The sequence below is a fragment of the Heterocephalus glaber genome, unplaced genomic scaffold (genome assembly GCF_053883595.1).
Source record: "Heterocephalus glaber isolate CG9 unplaced genomic scaffold, H.glaber_assembly_v1.0 deba00001764, whole genome shotgun sequence".
In the NCBI taxonomy this organism is placed as follows: Eukaryota; Metazoa; Chordata; class Mammalia; order Rodentia; family Bathyergidae; genus Heterocephalus; species Heterocephalus glaber.
In genome coordinates, this window is record NW_028258461.1 from 6,926,978 (window position 1) to 6,935,749 (window position 8,772).

The following is an 8,772-nucleotide window of genomic DNA, read 5'->3' on the forward strand; positions in this document are numbered from 1 at the left end:
AAGGACAGTCTGTTCAATAAATTGTTTTGGGGTCTGGATATGCAGCTCAGTGAGTGAGCACTTGCCTAGCATGGATGAGGCTGTGATTCAATCTGTAACACCACACACACACACACAATTAAAAGTACTGGGAAAATGGGATATTGACATGCAAAAGAATAAAATTTGGCTATTTTCTCACAGCATCAACAAACATCAACTCAACATGGATTAAAGACAGAGCTGAAACCATGTAACTACTAGAAGAAAACATACAGGGAACTCTCTGTGACACTGGCAACCAAAGAAAACACAAATAGGCTTGCATCAAACCAAAAAGATTGTGCAAGCAAAGGAAACAATCAACAGAGTGAAGAGAAAACCTGTTGAATGAGAGAACATATTTGCAAACCATACATGAAGGAAGGGGTTAATATCAAAAATAGATAAAGAATTCAACTCGATGACAAAATTTAAAAAAGATAACCTGATTAAAAATAGGCAAAGGACCTAAGTAGACATTTGTCAAAAGAAGTCAAATTGCTAGAAGATGAATGAGGAAAAAAGGGCTCAACATCACTAACCATCAGGGAAATGCAAGTCAAGACCACAGGATCACGTCAATCTTGTTAGAATGACTATTAAAAAGACAAAAGATAACAAGTGTTAGTGAAGACCAATTACACACTGTTGGTGAGAGTGCAAATCAGTACAGCCATTACGATAGAGACAACACAGTTTCCTCAAAAAATTAAAAATAGTACTACCATATGATCCTGCTTTCCTACTACTAGGTACATATCCAGAAGAAATAAAATCTATGTTGAAGAGGCATCTGCACTCCCATGACCATTGGATCACTATTCATAATAGCCAGGAGATGGAAATAGCTTAATTGTCCATCAACTGATAGATGCATAAAGAAAATGTGGGCGATAGACACAATTGAATACTATTCAGCCAGTAGACCAAGTGTCTTTAGTTGTGTTGTCCTGACTGCCTTGATGTCTTGAATTAATTAAAAAATGTTTTCCTTTCATGATCATTTTGACGTTAGGGAAGAGTCACAAGGTGCCAGATATGGTAAATAAGGTGGATGAGGACACACTGTAATGTTTTTATGAGCTTGTGAGCCTGCCTTGCTTTGGATGGCACTGGGCAGCAGCATTCACTGTATTTTTTTATCATATCTTGCAAAGACACTCACAAAAGAGGACTTCAAGAACTGCTTCACAAAATGGCAAAAATCATGGAGGTGTTTGAAGTGAGGGGGAATATTTTGAGTGGGATTAATGGTAATGTGTCTTTTATTGTAATAACATTTCATGATTTTTTATTAGTACGTTTATAGTACACAATGTTTACATTCCTTATGGGGAATTGGTACATGTACATAATACATCTTAAATATTTAGGTTATTCCCTTTCCCTTTCCTCCCCCCACCTCCATCCATCTCTTAATCCTCTTTTTGGTACATGTTTTGCAGTATATAATGATTAAACTCCTTGTATGGAGTTGGTGTATATACATAACACATCTTCATTCCTTTGTTCATCCTGTCCCTCCTGTTTCTCTCCTGCATGCTTTCATCTTCTTCCCATTTGAGAAGGATCTATCCCTCTGCTTCCTATTATCCATCTTTTATTTTGCTCTTTATAATTTGGGTTTCTCATATAAGAGAAACCATGTGACATTTAAGCTTGCTCATCTGATGTATTTCACTTAACATTATGGTTTCAAGGTGCATCTGTTTTCCTACAGATGACTCAAGTTTATCTTTCTTTTTTTTGATCATTTTAATCAGTTTTATTGATTCATGCTTTCAGTTCTTATTCAGTTAAAAACAAGGCACATTAAATACATCTTCTTATTCTTCTGTAAATGCATGCAGCTCATTCTGTATATCAAAAGTAATAGATAATGGCGATAAAACACCAAGACTGTTATAAAAATGACAACCCAGCCTCAAACATAGCATTTAACAGTCCAATCTAGAACAATAACCCAACACAAAACATAAAAGTGCCACATATAAAAACATGCAGTGTATATATCCACTCCAGTACTTGGCTTGCTTATGCTTGATATTCTTGGAAAACATAGTAGGGCATTTTTAATTCCCTTAAAAAGGTTAACGTAACGCAAAACAGTGCAAGTTAGAATCACTGACTTCATCCTCATATTTGTGTATAATGTGGTAAAGGTTTTTGTCATCCATCAGGGCTTAAAAAGCACATGCGAATTCATACTGGGGAGAAGCCATACCAATGCCAATATTGCGAATATAGATCTGCAGACTCTTCTAACTTGAAAACACATGTTAAAACTAAGCATAGTAGAGAGATGTCATTCAAGTGTGACATTTGTCTTCTGACCTTCTCAGATGCCAAAGAGGTACAACAACATGCTGTTACCCACCAAGAAAGCAAAACACACCATCGTTTGCATTGTGATCACAAGAGTTCAAACTCAAGTGATTTGAAGTGACACATAATTTCAGTTCACACAAAAGACTACCCCCGTAAGTGTGACATGTGTGACAAAGGCTTTCACAGGCCTTCTGAACTCAAGAAATACATGGCTGCCCACAAGGGTAAAAAAATGCACCAATGTAGACACTGTGACTTTAAGATTGCAGATCCATTTGTACTAAGTCGCCATATTCTCTCGGTTCACACTAAAGATCTTCCGTTTAGGTGTAAGAGATGCAGAAAGGGGTTTAGGCAACAGAATGAGCTTAAAAAGCATATGAAGACACACAGTGGCTGGAAAGTGTATCACTGTGAGTACTGTGAATACAGCACTACAGATGCCTCAGGCTTTAAGTGATATGTTATTTCAATTCATACAAAAGACTATCCTCATCGGTGTGACTACTGCAAGAAAGGCTTTCGAAGACCTTCAGAAAAGAACCAGAACATAATGAGGCATCATAAAGAAATGGGCCTGCCCTAACAGTAGTTCTACAGACATTTGTTAAAATAACTGCCTTGAATGGAGAAATTCATTTTAAAGGCCTTTATTCTTGTCACATACGATGCTGTATGTTAATTAATCTGGTGTACACATAACTATTCTTTTAGTTGTCTACATCTTTTCCAAGAGGGTGTTCTGGATTCTACTCAGTTTATTTAATAAATGAGGAAAAAACAACAACAAAGAATCACTGACTTCAGTATGATTATAGTCATATGGCAAAAACTCATTACAAATTGCATACAAAGAGGAAAATAAAATCAAGGATGATCCTTACAGTATATTTAGTGGAAGTCAGACTGAAATTTTTGTGGTACAAAAGAGGAAACTACACATTTTGAACAGACAAAACAAAGCCAGAAACTAATGCAGAATAGAAAGCATGCATTTAATAGTAGAAATCCTAAAATTGGACTCAGTATAAATTGATTGAAAGCAAGAACATTTAAGCGTGATGGATACAAGGCAAACAACCTTCACTTGATAAATAATCCAGCATTATCACTACTGTTATGATTGAGGTGGGAGCTATTTAAAGGAGTGGCCAATGCTCTAGCACAGATAAGGGTTCCTTCACCTGAATCCCCCCAAAGGCTCTTGAAATAAATCACTTGGTGATAAAAGACAACCCCTGCATACCCACCCCAACAGAATCAACTCATATCGTGTTTATACAAAAGGAAAAAAACCCTCCAAAACCATTGTTTTGTGCTTGGAATGGGTTTTGAAGGGGCTTATTCTCTCATTTCTTTCCCTTTTGCTTAAATCAGATAAAGAAACTTTCCAGGTGTAAGAACTTCTACAATGATTCTAGGTACTTTATTCACAGAAAGAGCTTGAAACCAGTTCATTTTCTGAGCCTCTGGGATTGGTGAAGGAGCATATATTTTAGAATTTGCAGGTTTTAAGCAAAATCAGACATTCTAAAATGAAGGCAAGTGCACTTTTCTTTGTCCTTAAAGGAACTTCATTCGTAGCAAAGCGTGCACAATCAAAGCCAGTTTTAAAACACAGATTTGCCCAAGCCAGTCACATTGTGACCCCAGTCCCTACTGTAACAGAATCAGAGGGGACACAAGTCATCGTTATCTTGGTCTAACTAGAAGAAGAAGAAGAAGAAGAAGAGAGAGAGAGAGAGAGAGAGAGAGAGAGAGAGAGAGAGAGAGAGAGAGACAGTACAATATTGTGGTACATGATCTAGATGTTTTAAAGGACAGCTCTTCCATTTAGTATCACTGGGCTCTAAACAGTGAAATCCATTGTCTTGGTAGAAAAACACTAGGTTGCAAAGTCACATGCTTCCATTTATTTTTTAAAAAAGCTAAAGTAAAAAAAAATCACACTTTGAAAGAAAAAAAGATTCACAGTGACACCTGAGAGCATCACTCACTCTTTTAGGGTTTCCTTTAGGAAGTGGTATCTAAACTTCAGAGGTGGTGGGTGGGGCCTTGGTTTGGTGAACCTCTTAGCTCATATTACAACACGCAGGCTCATCTCCCACCTGAGTGAGGCATACAGATATTCTACAATGTTGACATAAATAGAAATTATAGCACAAAAGTGTTTTATGTCCCTGTTTAAAAAATAAGACCTCAATGTGCAATGAAAACCTACCATAAGATAGTGGTTTTATTTCCTTTCATTTTCTATGACATATAGAACCTAATCTTTTTTTTAAAAAAAGTACAGTAGATAGTTAGCTTCAAAATAAGAAGCACAATTAATAAATATTAAGAAGACTAGTTAAAATGCCAACAAAATACAGCAAAAGCATTCCAAACTGGAATTTTTAAATTTACCTCATTATTTGTTAAATTCAATTCACACTGATTTTTGGTTTTGGTCTGTGTGTGTTGGGGTGGTTTTTGTTTTATTTTGTTTATTTTTGTTCAACTGAGAATTTTTCCACAGAGTAGAGAAGGAGAAAGACTTTAAGCAGCATGACTGGCCTCTGATATTGAAAGGTGGTACCTTATTTTACATATAATGAAAATTAGTGTCTATTCTATTCTCATTTATATTGGTAAATAATCCCCTAAAAAGACCAAGTTTGACAATGTCACCTGCTCCAAAATTTAAGATTTGGGGGTGGAAAATTGTGTTATATGTGAATTTAATAAACACATGCTCTTAACCCTTAAATGTATCACACTGTAAAAACTGGAAAGATACAGTCTCATCCTATTGCATCCAACTTGCCACTTAAAATGCTGGTTTTAAAGTAAGAAAATCAAGGATCTTCCTGACAACTATAGCCAAAGAAAACCAGCAGTGACTGGGGAAAAAAATGAACTGCTGAGATGAAACTATCACTGTAACTCCTAGTAAATGCCAGTGCTATCCTTATCGTCTACCTGTGATTCTGGAAGCTTTCAGAGTTTCACTTTGAGACTTGTAACCAGATCTAAACCAGATCTAAACTTTTTTTCCCTCTCCAGTTTTGCCAGTCACACTCAAGATATAAAATCGAAAAAAAAAGATATAAAATCGTGCATCTGTGGAAAAGGAAGATAGACAAGCTGGAAGAAGAAAAGGGATATCATTTCAATAGGCCACTCTTTTTAAGAGCAAATGCTATCCAGAAACTCAATGTTCAGAGTTCTATGTATGTCACAACATTTTTCCAGCTATTTTCTTCAATTTCTGCCAAAACATTCTGCTTCTAGAACTGATTTAGAATACATGAATTATCAAAGGGGGAGAGTGTCAAGTCTAACAGCTCACGAAATGGATGTAAAACATGAAATCAATGTGCACTGAAAATGAGAAAGTATGCTTTTTAGAAGCCAGATTGAATGGTACATACAAATAAAGTTCCATTCAGTTAGGCTGGTAAATATATCAGCATCCTAATGTTTTGGAATGATTTCCAGTGTTAATAAAAAAGGCAGCTACCATAGCCACTATTTTAGAATGGTTTAAGTCCTCTCTGGTTGTTATATGGTGATTTGTTGTTCCTAATTTTGTTGGCTGTAGATTTACTGGTCAGACTCACAATCCTCCACAACTACGGTCCACAGGAATCAGAACTCTTCGGTCGAGGTTCTCTTCTGCAGTTTTCATTAGAATAGCAAGCCGGCTTCCAGATACCCTTCCTTTCTAAATAGCATTCATCAGCTACAAAAACTCACTGAGTTCAACCTGTCCGTTTTTGTTCAAATTTACTTCCTTCAGAATTGCATGTAATGTATTTTCATCCATTTGCACATTGATACTGTCTAATACATGCTGAACATCAACAATGGTAATAAAGCCTTTTTGGTCTGCATCAAACTTATGGAATCTCTTCTTGTACTGTCAATGTCTGAAGGTAGTAGGCTAATTTCAGAGCGATCTGTTAACTGTTCCGATCGAGATTTTTAGCCCATTTCATAATAAAGAAACCTTCTGGCTGTTTCAAGTTCTTTCTCTTTCTTCTTCTCATCCCAATTCAGTTCTCTGGCCATCAGTTTAGCAATCCTGGGTAGGGCTTCTTCTGCAGCCTGGACATTGAGAAAAGCCACGTGAGTGAGGCATGAAACCATGTCCACAGCAGTGCAGGCATACTCCTTAATCCCATATTTCACCTCTGCTTCAATATGCGGAAATGCTGATGCAAGTCGCACTCCAACAATAGGCCACCCTTTTCCAGTCACACTTGCCATTTTGGCCACCTCAAAAGCCTTGTCACCATAGGTAGCAGCAAGATGTTGTGCCACCTCACTTTCAAAACCGTAATCCTGGACAAGCCTAATGTACAGTGTGGGGCTCCAATCTTTGCCTCCTTGAAGGAAAAGTCCAACTGTTCTACTAGGTCCTGCTTTCAAATTGTGAACCTTGATTGCAGCAGTCACAGTATCTTCTGCCATAGATCGGTACGTTGTCCACTTCCCACCGGCTATCGTGATAAGGCCACTCTCGCTGATGTCAACAACATGATTTGGGAGATGGACTGAGTGTCTGCAGACTTGGGATCTGTAACGAGGGGACGGATTCCACTCCCAGCTGCCAGGACATCTCGTCTTCTCACTTCAACATCACAGCTCAGGTAGTTAGGCACTTCATTCAAAATGAAGTTGATGTCTTCCTCTGAAGGAATAGGGTGATGTGTAATATCAGTTAGCGAATCAGTAGTGCCAGCAATTGTCATCTTTTGCCAGGGTAAGAAAAAAATAACTCACCCATCGCTGGTGGCTGAGTCAAGCAGTCCCATGCTCTCCAGGCTGTAATAACCAGGCATCACAATACGGACCCTCGCACTTGGCTGGCAGATAGCTGCAGCACTCTTACCATCCATTTTGTGAACTGCATCTGTGAAAGGACCCATAGCATTGATAACACATTTTGCTCTCACATCAAATTCCTGCCCTGTGAGGACATCTTTGCACCGGGCTCCACTCACATGCTCTCTGCCTGTCTCAGGGTCTGTCTTCTTGAGCAAGCTCGCCACCTCCATGTAGTTGGCTGTGGCAGCCCCATACCTGGCAGCAGTGAGAGCCATGGCAAGGTTCATCCATGCATCATTGTGTGCATAGTAGACAATTGCTCCTACCAGTCTGTCCCTTGAACATGGAGAAATGTTCAAGAGCTCTCAATTTGCTGAGGACATAACTGCTCTTCAGGCAATTACTTCCAGCAACCAGATCATACAGCTTAATTCCTACCCAGTAGTAAGGTAGCTGCCACCACTTGTAAACTGGAAGCATTATAGGCAGTGGGGCTGATAAATGGGGAGCAATTTCTAATAGGTTGGCACGCTCTTGAAGGGCTTCTTTTACCATCCTATACTGCTCAATACCCAACTTCATGATGGCCTTCTGAAGATATCTCACACCACCATGGATCAATTTAGCGCTTCTGCTGCTGGTCCCTGATGAGAAATCATCTCTTTCTACAAGGGCTGTTTTTAGTCCTCTGGTGACAGCGTCGAGCGCACAGCCACTTCCTGTTGCTCCTCCTCCAATCACAAGGATATCAAATTCAGAAGGGTTTTGCAAAGTCAGGAGCTGAGCTTCTCTGGAAGGAGGCCCCCTGTTAACAGGTTCAAAGCACTCTGCTGCTTCCACATAGGCCAGGTTCACTTGCTTCCTTCTGTAATGAGCAAACTGAGAGAGTCCTAAAACAGTGGCAAAAGCACCTCCTCCTACAAGGACAGTCCCTTTCACCGCCTTGTGAAATGCCATTTCTTAACCTGAGATGAGCCCCACGCGTGAGGGGCCGCGGACGGGAACGCCTGGTTCCTCGGCCAGAGTGGACCGCAGACTCGGCCGGCGCACGTGGGCAGCGCGGGCGTCAGCGGGCCGGCGGGCTAAGTTTATCTTTCTTTATGGCAGAGAAGTACTCCATTGGGTATAAATACCTCACTTTATCCATTCACCTGTTGAGGAACATACAGGTTGATTCCAAGATTTAGCTATTATGAATTGTGCTGCTATACACATGGATATGTATGTACAGTGGACCCTCGAGTTACGACAGGCCTGACACATGAACAACTTGGGTTATGACCAGAAACTATAGTTTTAACTTATGACCAAGGTCTTGAGTTACAACCTGAATGCCAGTTGCTTATGCTTTCAGATGGTCTTAGACACAGATTTAACCCTTAAAGAGTTCTAGAAGGAACATTACAACATCCTTTCCTGTGTGGGGTTAACGGAGAAATCCTGGTCCAGTGACTCTCTAAGGACTCTGAGATCTGCCTGTGCACAGGAGACAGACTTTGAAGGCTGTGTAGAGGAGCCTGAGCCTGCAGTTGTCCAACTTGAGTTACAACCAGCTCTTGCGAATGAATTGAGTTGATAAGTCAAGGGTCCACGGTATCACTGTGATATGAT

General features: G+C 39.5%; 2 pseudogenes; one reads left to right on the top strand and one right to left on the bottom strand.

The window, feature by feature from the left end:
* Nucleotides 1–2,149: 2,149 nt before the first annotated feature.
* Nucleotides 2,150–3,576, top strand: LOC147821098 (zinc finger X-chromosomal protein pseudogene; annotated as a pseudogene).
* A 2,371-nt stretch (nt 3,577–5,947) lies between these two features.
* Nucleotides 5,948–8,204, bottom strand: LOC101723315 (glycerol-3-phosphate dehydrogenase, mitochondrial pseudogene; annotated as a pseudogene).
* Between the last annotated feature and the right edge of the window lie 568 nt (nt 8,205–8,772).